We start from the raw sequence: 10,703 nt of genomic DNA, 5'->3' as shown, positions 1-10,703 counted from the left end.
TGGAGCCTGAGGACCGAGTGAGGCTGGGTGCCTTTGCGAAGGAGACCAGCTTTCACAGTGGAAATTTACCACTTCTATAGAAGCTCTGGAATACTTGACAGAGCAGGGCAGAGGACTAAGTAGCTGAGAGGCCAAGCACTAGGTTGAGAAGAGACACTGCGACACAGGACTGTGGGGGGGACCAGCCTCCACAACCAAGTGGGTCTTAAGGGGCGGCTTTGTAGCTGAAGGGTAAATCTGAGAAACAACACACAAGACCCGCAAGGGCTCACCTCGTCCATGGAACCTGGAACCAGAAAGGGGTCGAATGTATTCTCTCACAGGTTTGTATCAGCTTGGGCTAGCAAGCCCCAGAAAGCACATATGTAACAGGAAGGGGACGTGCTAGGGATATACACATAACAAGAAGGTACATAGGTAACAAGATGGGCAGGTTCTAGAGTTAAGATAGCGCCTTAGGCCTTGGTTGCTCCTGAGCTGGCTTGACCGTTAGTGTCCCTGAGCTCTTCTCCTGGGGGACAATCTATAGGCCTATCAGAAGGGAGTGGACCCTGCTTAGGGTGGGACAGACAATAGGTCTGATTGCTCTTGACGGCAGACCACCTGCAGGAAGGTAACCTTCACGCATATAGTAGCAACCATGTGCTTGCACACAGCACCTGAAAATCAGCATTATTACAGGGGGACACTGTGGGGAACAACTATTTTAGTTAGGACAATGTGACTGGGTTCATCTCCAACCCACAAGCATGAAGGGCTCCCTCCACCAGACTCTCAGCTTCCTAGGCTCCTTAAAATGTGAGCGTAGAGAATTTGTCTCAAAACATTTTCTTTCTCCTCATTTTTCCCCTCTCCCCCCGCCGCCCTCCCTCTCAAACCCTTGATAATTCATAAATTATTATTATTTTGTCATGTTTTATACTGTCTGATGTCTCCCTTCACCCACTTTTCTGTTGTCCATCCCCCAGGGAGGGGGTTATATGTAGATCCTTCTGATCGGTTCCCCCTTTCTACTCTACCTTCCCTCCATCCTCTCGGTATCGCCACGCTCACCTCTGGTCTACAAGGGTTTCTCTGTCCTGGATCCCCTGTGTTTCCAGGGGACTGTGTACTTCTATAGAAGTGCAAGTTTGTTTCTTTTTCCTACCAACTAGGTTCTCTTACAGCTCTCTAAGGATAACCGTTTCAGACTATCGTCATGAATGGAGCTGGAAGAGGAGGCCGCACAGACCGACGGGCGTGAGGACAGTGCAGGGCTCAGCAACCTTTAGTTCTGCTGTTCACAGATCATCACGCATCGCAGCTGACTGGATGACAATTAACACCTACCGTTGTAGAAACACGGAGAGTCATGCAAATTCATCTTCTCCAGGTTGCCATGGGTGCCTTCAGTCCATGCTGGTTTACAGTGCTCCCAAGCACAACAGAACAAAGCACTACTCGGCCCGGCACCACCCTCACAACGGCTGGTATGTCCGAGCCATTGCTGGCGGCCGCTGTGTCCATCCTCACACTGAGGGTTCTTCTCTTTCCCACCCGTTGTCTCCTTTTCCTAGCAGGATGGTCTTTCCCCCAGGGACCGGGCCCTCTTGCGAGCATGTCCAAAGCACATGAGACGACAAAGTCTTGACATTCTCTCTTTTAAGGAGCCTCCTGGCTGTAGCTTTTCCCAACACAGATTGGTATGATTTTTCTGGTAGCCAATCTTTGTCACCAAGACCTTCCTTCAAAGACATCGGTTCTTCCTGCGTCTCACTGATTCATCGGCCAGCTTCCACATGCGTAGGAGGCCATTAGGTCCGGCACACAACGGTCCTGCAAGTGGCATCTTTGTTTGGCCACACTTTACAGCAGTCTTCGCAGCATGATTTGCCCAAAGCAACATGTCAGATGACTTCACGATTGCTGCTTTGTGGGTACTGATTGTGGTGGGTCCAAGTAAAATGACAATGTGTGTCTTTCCTCTGTCTGCTTAGTGTCCTAGTTGTGAGGATTTTTGTTGTCTTTGGGTTAAGATGCAATCCATACTGAAGGCTTTGATAAGGCTTCAAACTTCACCAATACAGGCTTCAAGCTTTCTTCTGTTTCAGCAAGCTGGCTGTCACCTGCATATTGCAAGTATGGGATCTTGTTTTTAATTTTTCTTGTGAATGAGGTGAAGGTTTACAGAGCCGATCATATTGAGTCTCTCTTCAATCCTCTACGTATACAGAGGTGCTGTACCACAAAGAATTGGTAGGCATTCGACCATTTTAGGAGGTGGCCTATGACCAAGAACAAGTGAAATGGAAGGAAGATGGCTAAGCTGCATGGAAGGCGTTGGTGAGAAGCAGGGCTGCCGTGATGGGTGGAATTCCAACTTGGAGACCCAACAGGCAGAAGCAACACTTGGAAGTGCTCACCTGTGTACATCAAGAAATTTGGAAAACAGCTACCTGACCAACCTACTGGAAGAGATCTCTATTTGTGCCCATTCCAGAAGAAAAGTGACCCGATGGAATGCAGACTTGATCAAACAACACCATGAGTACAACACGCAAATAAAATTATGCAGAAGATGAGTTTACAATGGTTGCCGCAGTCAAGGACCGACCGCCAGACTGTCAACCTGGATTCAGAAGAAGGCGCAGGATAAGGAACATCATTACTGATAGCAGATGGGTCTTGGCTGAAAGCAAAGAACAGCTGAAAGATGTTTACTTGTGTTTTCCTGATGGTTTCCCGGCATTCAACTGGATCATAGCACATTATGTACAGTATTGGGAAAGATGGGAATCATGCAGAATCTACGCACACACCAAGGTGAACAGTTTACGATCAGAGAAGACATGTTTCAGGGTTGTATCCTTTCATCATACGTATTCCATCTGCATCCGTTGCCCTTGTTAGATGACACTGAACCAGCTCTCTATGCCGAGCAAATCTTGAAAAGCTAGGCTATGTGAAAAGGAGCCTGTCATTATCTTGTCCATATAAATGCACATAAGTTTGATCCAGCAGAGATACACTGATATTTAAAAGAGAATCCCAGTTGAGTTCATTGCTTTATAGGAGCTTAACCAGGTTTGCATCCGATGGCAGATGCATATTTGAGAGTAAGTCCAAAAATATTGCTACCGAATCACAGCTGTGGTTCGCTGCCATCGAGCAGATTCTGATTCACAACGAACCCATGAACAACAGATGGAAGCAACACTGCCTGGCCCTGCGCCATCCTCACAAATGCCCTATGTTTGAGCCCATTGTTCCAGGCACCCTGTCAATCCTTCTTGTGGAGAGCCGTCCTCTTTTTTGCCACTCCTCTACTTTACCAAGCATGATGTCCTTCTCCAAGGACAGGTCTCTCCTGACAACACGTCCGAAGCATGAGAGAAGAATTCTCATCATCTTGCCTCTAGGGAGCCTTCTAGCTGTACTTCTTCCAAGACAAATGTGTTGGTTCTTTTGGAAGTTCATGGTACTTTCAGTAATCTTCACCAGCACCATAATTCAAATGCATTCATTCTTTTTTCGGTCTTTCTTATGAGAATCATTAAACACTTTTATAAAACAAAGATATCAAAGTGTGAAGGTATTGTTCCTTGACACCTCCTCCATCTTGGTCTATACATTTCTGAAGGCAATGTTTCCATCTCAATGTTTCTAAGCCTTCCTGGATAAATTCTGTACTTTGCTATTTACGGTAAGCCAAAACAGCAGTTTTGGCATCCTTGAAAGACCGAAATCATTTTCCTCTCAATGTTCTTGGATGTAGAAAACAAAAGGAAGCGGAAATGAGGCAAGATAGATAGACCGTTGGATAGATAAGATCAGGTTTCCCAACAAAATTCCTTGCTACCCTTGAAGAGTGAGCAGGTATTTTGTCACGACGGGGAGATAAAATCCTCAGCCTAACTGTGCTGTCCATTTTCCTCACCACTGGATTTGTCTTAAAGCTTCTCATAATAAGTTCCTGTGATCATCCTGTGTCCTTTGAGAAAATCTATTAGGATTCCCTCTGTGGGACCCTAAAAAACAGCCGCCGGTCTTCGGAGGCCACCTCTCTGCCTTGAATTTGAACTGGCCCAGTAGATCCTCTTGGAGCCCACGTTTCCATTGGGCTTTTTTTTTCCCTTAAGATACTCTAACAAGACTGTGTTAGAGATGTGTATTGCCGAGAGAGCTTGTCTGCAACCATCCACTGATTTAAGTGACTTATCTACTCATGCGTGAGCTGGAACCCAATAGCAAGACTTACCGACTCACAGTTGTATATCCCCATCCCTGATTATACACAATGTCTCTTTAAGTTTTCTGGTTCCCGTAAAAAGACAAAAACTGACCAAACTCACTATCACTGAGCTGTTTCTGACTCGTCTCCACCCTCGAGGACAAGATAGAGCTGCCTCGTGGGTGTGAGACTGTAAGTCTTCATAGAAGTAGAAAGCCTCATCTTTCTCCCACAGAGCCCCGGGTGGTTTTGAACTGCTGACTTTGCAGTTAGCTGCCCAACGTGCTTTCTAATCATTATTCCATTTTGACTACTTAATTATCTCCATGTAGAAAATGGAGTCAACAGCTGGGTAAAAAACCTTATTTTCCAACTAAGTTAACAACATCTAAACCTACTACTGAAGAGGAAAGAGAAGAGATACTTGGATTTTGAATTATGTCCTGTAATCTTCTAGCACGAGGGCGCCAATTCCCATGAAATAAGGAGTTAAATAAATAGCATCTCTAACACATTCATTTTGTATGTCCCTGAGACCCATAATTTCACCCAGACCAGCGGTGGCCACACCTGTTAGAAACACCTGGGAACTTGTTAGAGATTACAAACCCACTGACTCTGAGACTCTGGAGGCACAGCTCTGCTGGCCTCAAGCCCAGCCCCTTTTGGGGCTCTGAGAAGCGCTGCTTTCACACAGTCATCAAATATCAGCAGGATGCTGCTCTAGTCGCGACTAGACACCTCTGAGCCTGACCGTAGTCTGCATTATCCCTAACCCAGCCTGTCCATACCCGAGACTAGCCTGAAGCTGTCCACCACCCCTTTGCCTGCAGCGCCAAGAGATGGAACAGGGGTCTTTTGTGAGGGGCCTGGGGGCTCATGGAAGGCCTTGCTTACACCCGTTCGCCTGACCTCCGTGGGAGACAAAACTCCTCGACCTTCCGAACTCAGTCGTAGTACAAGAACCGTGACTCCAGAGAGAAGGGATGAGGGTCCAGCAAAAGAAATGGACACGGAGCCCGGCCCAGATACTACGCTTACTTCCTTCAAGGCCTCCTGCCATGGTGCCCCTCTGAGAAAGTGTTGTTTCCCGGCTGGCAGATGGGGGATAAGAAGCTCATTGTGTCTGGAGCACAGACGTGGCCCGTTTGTCTTGCGGCCGGACTGGGCACGGGGCCCTGTTCCCGGGAAGCCCTCCCGGGCTGCCGTCTGCCAGTCGGGCCCCATAGCTGTTCCTCACCACGGGAAGACCCACAAATGGTGAAGGAGCAGCTGCTCGCTGAAAGACCGGCCGCTGGACCCCCCTTGCCTGGTGGCCTGCGTCCATGAACAGGGCAGCCAACACGCCTCCGGGCGGTTGCACCGGGTCATCTGCGTCAATATCAACGTGGGGAGGAGCCACCAGCAGCAGCGCCTTCCGGTTTCCAGCTTGGCTGGTGGGCGGGCGGGGCATGGGCGTGGCATTCCATGGCCCCGCCCCACCTTCAGCTCGCTGGGCCCGCCTTCACCTGTGAACTCATCAATGAAAGTGGGAAACCCCATCCAGACTCCACCCCTGCCCTCTGACCCCTGGGGCACCCTGCTGCCTAGTCGGACCCTGCTTCCAGGACTCCAGCAGCGGCTTGGCTTTGCGAAGCACCTCACTGGGCCTTCCCCCCCTGCCGTCGAGTGGATCCCGACTCACAGTGACCCCTTAGGGCAAAGTACAGTTACCCCTGTGCGGTTCCAAGACTGTACGTCTTTATGGAAGTAGAGAGCCTCATCATCCACTCGTGCAGTAGCTGGGGGTTTCGAACTGCTGAGCTTTCAGTTAGCAGCTCAACGTGTGGTTCGTTATGTTGCCAGGGGCACATAAAGCCCCGGCAGCCTAGAGGGAAGAACACCCCGGGGAAGCAACAGAGCACCGTGGTTAAACAGGAAACGCAGCGAGGCCTGGGTTCAAACCTGCCTCTGCCCATTGCGGGGCATGCCCTTGAGCAGGTTGCTTCTTCATTCCCACTAGTCCCGTTCCTCTAGGACAGCGGTTCTCAACCTGTGGGTTGAGACCACTTTGGGGTCAAATGACCCTTTCAGAGGGGTCACCTAAAACCAATGAGACACTGCTCCTCCAGGTGGGTCCACCCACATGCAGATACGCCCACATATGAGTACCCAGCATCAAGACTGTTACCCATCTTACACCATGCTTTAAGACGAAATTTCATTTATTTCACAATCGATAGTTACATATTGTTTTGTGATGGATCGCTGTGCTTTCACTATGTTCAATTTGTAACAATGAAAAGACATCCTGCAGATCAGATATCTACATGACGATTCATAACAGTAGCAAAATGACAGTAATGATGGACCAATGAAAGTAATTTTATGGTTGGGGGTCACCACAACATGAGGAACTGTATGAAAGGGTAACAGCATTAGGAAGGTTGAGAAGTACTGTTCTAGGAGAATGGAAATGTTAGGGCGTCTTGGGTGAGGGTAGGCGCTGTGAAGATTACATGAGATTTCAAACCCACTGCCACCGAGTGGATTCCAACCCAGAGTGACCTTACATGGGGTTTCTGAGGCTACGGATCTCTGATTCATTTACAAGAGCAAATAGCCTCCTCTTGCTCCCAAGGAGGGGCTGGTGGATTTGAACCGCTGACCTTGTGATTAGCAGCACTAGCACTCCTAAATGAGATTAGAAAGCCCTTAACATGGGGCTAAGATTAGCACTGGATAAACGCTTGCCCTTGGTGGTGGCAGTGGCTGGCAATAAAATAGACTCCCTAAGACACTGATTAGAGGTGACTGGAGGATGGATAAGAGGCATGAACTTCTTGTCGAGCCCACTGGCCGGGAAGAAACTGGTTACAGAGTCACCTGTCACCTGCTGGAAGCCCTTGGGCGTGTTACAGTCCAGAGGCAGCATTATCTGGCTGTCACTGGCTCTATGTGCTGATTCGAGCCAGCCGCAGGGTTCACAGGAAGACCACATTAAAAATCTAAGTGGAAAAATTAGATTTCAGCAATTGCCAAAATCCTTGTCATGGAGGCCCAGCTACATGGCCACCCCTGGCCTCAACCAGTGGTTCTAGGGGTCAGTGTGGCAAGTGGGAGGCTCCAATCCACAGGCAGCGCCTTGTGAGCACAGGGCATGGACAGCCCCAAACATCAGAGCCCTGGATGCCGAACGCAGCTACCTGGGCCAGAAGGACTCTGCCCAACCCTGTGAGTCACAGTGGCCACACTGGCCTGCCACTGCCAGGGGCAGCACCCCAGCGAGCTGGAGGCAGCCTGCTAGAGCAGAGGGGGCCCAGCCCACGTTGGCTGTGACCCAGAGGCTATCCCTTCAGCTCTCTGCAGCTGTCAGAACCTTCAGTTACAGGACTGTGGTTAGGGTTGCACACAGCAAGTGCTTAAGAAGGTCATATTGGACACCCCCAAAAGGCCATAATCAGGGTCCCTGCATTTCCTGCACCGCCTGACGCTACAGCAGCTCTCTGCCTTCGGGTCCATTCCCACTCATGGTGACCCCACTGGACGGAGTAGAACTGCCCCTTCGGGTTTCCGAGACTTTGAATCTTCACAGGAATACAAGGCCTCCTCTTTCTCCTCAGTGACTGATGGGTTCAAACCACTGACCTTGTGATCAGCACTCAATATGGATCCCACAGCACCACCGGGGCTCTTTTAATGATCACCCCAAACCAAACAAAAACCCAAACTGGATGCCATCAACGTGATTCGAACGCCCATGTGTACACAGAAGCATATTCCCTAGTGGGCTCAAGGCTGTTACATTTCAGAAGTAGGTGGGCTCGAACTGCCAATCTTCTGGTTCGTAGTCAAGCGCTTAACTGGGCCACCCGGGGACAAACATATTGGTCACTGCAGAGGTGTTGAACAAGAGCAAGTCTTCTCTGAAAGCCACGACTCAAGAAACAGGCTTAGTGCCCCCCCCTTGAAGGAGGAAGTGCCCCCTTGAAGTGCCCCCTCTAGTAGTGCAGCTGCGCTGTGATGATGGTCGCCTTTACGGGACCCCAACCTCGCAGATCAGCCCCTGCTCTGCCCTCTGAAGAAGTTTGGAGGAGGCAGCTAAGGGCAGTACGCTGCCTGGATCAGTTTGGTTTTAGGCTGCCCAGCCCGCCTGGCGTCCACATTGTCTAAGCTTGGCCTGGGTTCCCACCACCAAGTCCGGGGCCTTGCAGAGACCTTTGGGGGTGGTTCTTTCTGAGACACCCAGAGCCTCGAGGGAACAATTGCTGCAGCCTGGCCATTCCTGGGTGACCCATTTGATAATCTGCCCTCTTGGCCACTGACCAAGCCCCTGCTGTGGTGCTGAGAAGCCGGTGCACAGGGTCCCGGTTATGTTTATCTGAGAGCCATGGTGCCAGCCTACTGAAAGGGCTATGCTAGGTCACTGCCATCTGGTCGGTGCCAACTCCTAGGGATCCCATAGGTCAAGGTAAGACTGCCCCAGTGGGTAACTCTTTACAGGAGTCAAAAGCCCCATCTTTCTCCTGATGGACGACTGGTGGTTTCGAACTGCTGACCTTTCAGTTAGCTGCCCAGTGTATAACCACTAAGCGGCCAGGTCTACATTCAAAAAGGGATTTGCAGAATGAAGTCCCAGACTAGCAGCAGCACATGGGAACTTGCTAGAAACACACATTCTCAGAGCTCAGAGATTTGGGGGGTTGGGGAGGATGCCAAGCTGGGTGCGCATTATTTGCCTGGAAAATGGGAGAAACCAGCGCCCAGGACCCCTGATGTGGAACACCCACACACAGCTGGAAAGACCGTCTCTACTGCTCCCCACTGCAAACCTTCCCAAGGTCTTTCTACAACCTTCCTTGGAGTACACATGGGGTGGTGGGGGGAGGTGCTCCTTTGGTGGGGGATGGGGATCCTATCCATCACCTCTCTGAGCCCCAGGCTCCCATAGGTGACTCAGGAGCTGGGCGAGAAGCTCTCAGGGTGCTCTCTGCCGGAGCCCTTTCTGAGGCCCCTCTGACTTTGTGTCCCCCCAGACCAGCTTAATGCTGCGCGTGTGAGGCTGGTGCCAAGGCCAGTTTTTGTCCCTCTCCAGACCTGGGTCTCCTCTTGCTGTGTCAGGGGGTCTCCAAGGACAGGCAGGAGTCAAACCTCGTTTCACCACATCACAGGTTAGCATTGTCTGGAAGGGCTCAAGTAGTCCTGCCTCTTCCCAGCTGTCCCTCAACAACCTCCACCCCCCGCCAGGCTAGGCCAGGTTGCCCAGGAAGTATCAGGGAGTCAGATTGCCAAGATACCAGGCTACACAGCCACTGTGCCAGCCCGGGGGAATCCAGGCCAGGGATAGGTAATGCTTCCTCCAACATGCACCGTCATTTCGGGGTGTCTAAAGCCCAACGGCTCCACGTTCAACACTGCCCTTCACTGTCTCCTCCACGGCAGGAACAACCCTTAGCCAGTTCCAAGGAGAACCACGCTGGGATGCTCTCATGTGCCTGATCCGCAAACCCCTCCCCCCACTCTCCATGAGCACAAGGAAACCATTGCCCAGATCCCATCGCTGGGCTCGCCCCACAGAACAGAAGAACGTCTCTCACCTCCCCAGGCAGATGCTCCATGGGGCCGCAGGTCCAGGACACTCGGGTCACGTTATCATCCTTAACCTCCTGAATCTCAGCCTCCTCGTCTCTGAACGGGGGCAGCAAGGTTACCTGGGATGAAAGGAAACTGGAAGTAACAAGCCTGATGAAGATCCGTGACTGCGTAAACAGCGGTTGTTTTCTGTGGGTTACATATTGGACTGCTAACTTCAAGGACCGTGGTTCAAACCTACCAGCCGATCCTTGGGAGAAAGATGAGGTTTTCTACTCCCGTAAAGATTTGCAGTCTCAGACACCCAAAGGGGCAGTTCTACTCTGATAGATTGGATCACTGCAAGTAGGGCTCGGTTGGATGGCAGTGGGGTTTGGGGTTTTAATGTGGCGGCTATGTGGTGCAGTCCCAGGCATTTAGGAAAACAGTGTGAAAACCAGGCTGGAAGCTCTTTGGACACTTCATTTGAAGTGAGCTGCATTCTTCTTGGATTAAGGACGGACTTGTTCCCAGAACCCAGGTGGCATAGTGGGTTCCCCGCTGGGCTGTGAGCCCCACAAGGCCAGCAGTTCAAAACCACCAGCCACTCCACAGGAGAAAGATGAGGCTTTCTACTCTCAGAGTTACAGTCTCAGAAACTCACAAACGCAGTTCTACTCTGTGCTATAGGGTCACTATGTGTTACAATCAACTTGATACTGATGAATTTTTTCTTGTTCCCCTCTAAGCACTTTGCATCCGATCTAGACAGACGCCGTATCCTTGGAGAACCCTCTGATCTTGCCGAGAGAGAACTGGAGTGGAAATCACTGCACCGGGCAGAACAGACTTCTCACCCTTTGCCGTGGACATGACGCCAACTCTAATTCACCCTAATGGACACGGCAGACCTGCCCTCCGCCCCCGCCCAGTTTCCAAGGCT

This window comes from Tenrec ecaudatus, chromosome 14 (genome assembly GCF_050624435.1).
Source record: "Tenrec ecaudatus isolate mTenEca1 chromosome 14, mTenEca1.hap1, whole genome shotgun sequence".
Taxonomy (NCBI): Eukaryota; Metazoa; Chordata; class Mammalia; order Afrosoricida; family Tenrecidae; genus Tenrec; species Tenrec ecaudatus.
The sequence above is the reverse complement of the archived record's forward strand: the minus strand, read 5'-3'. Positions refer to the sequence as shown.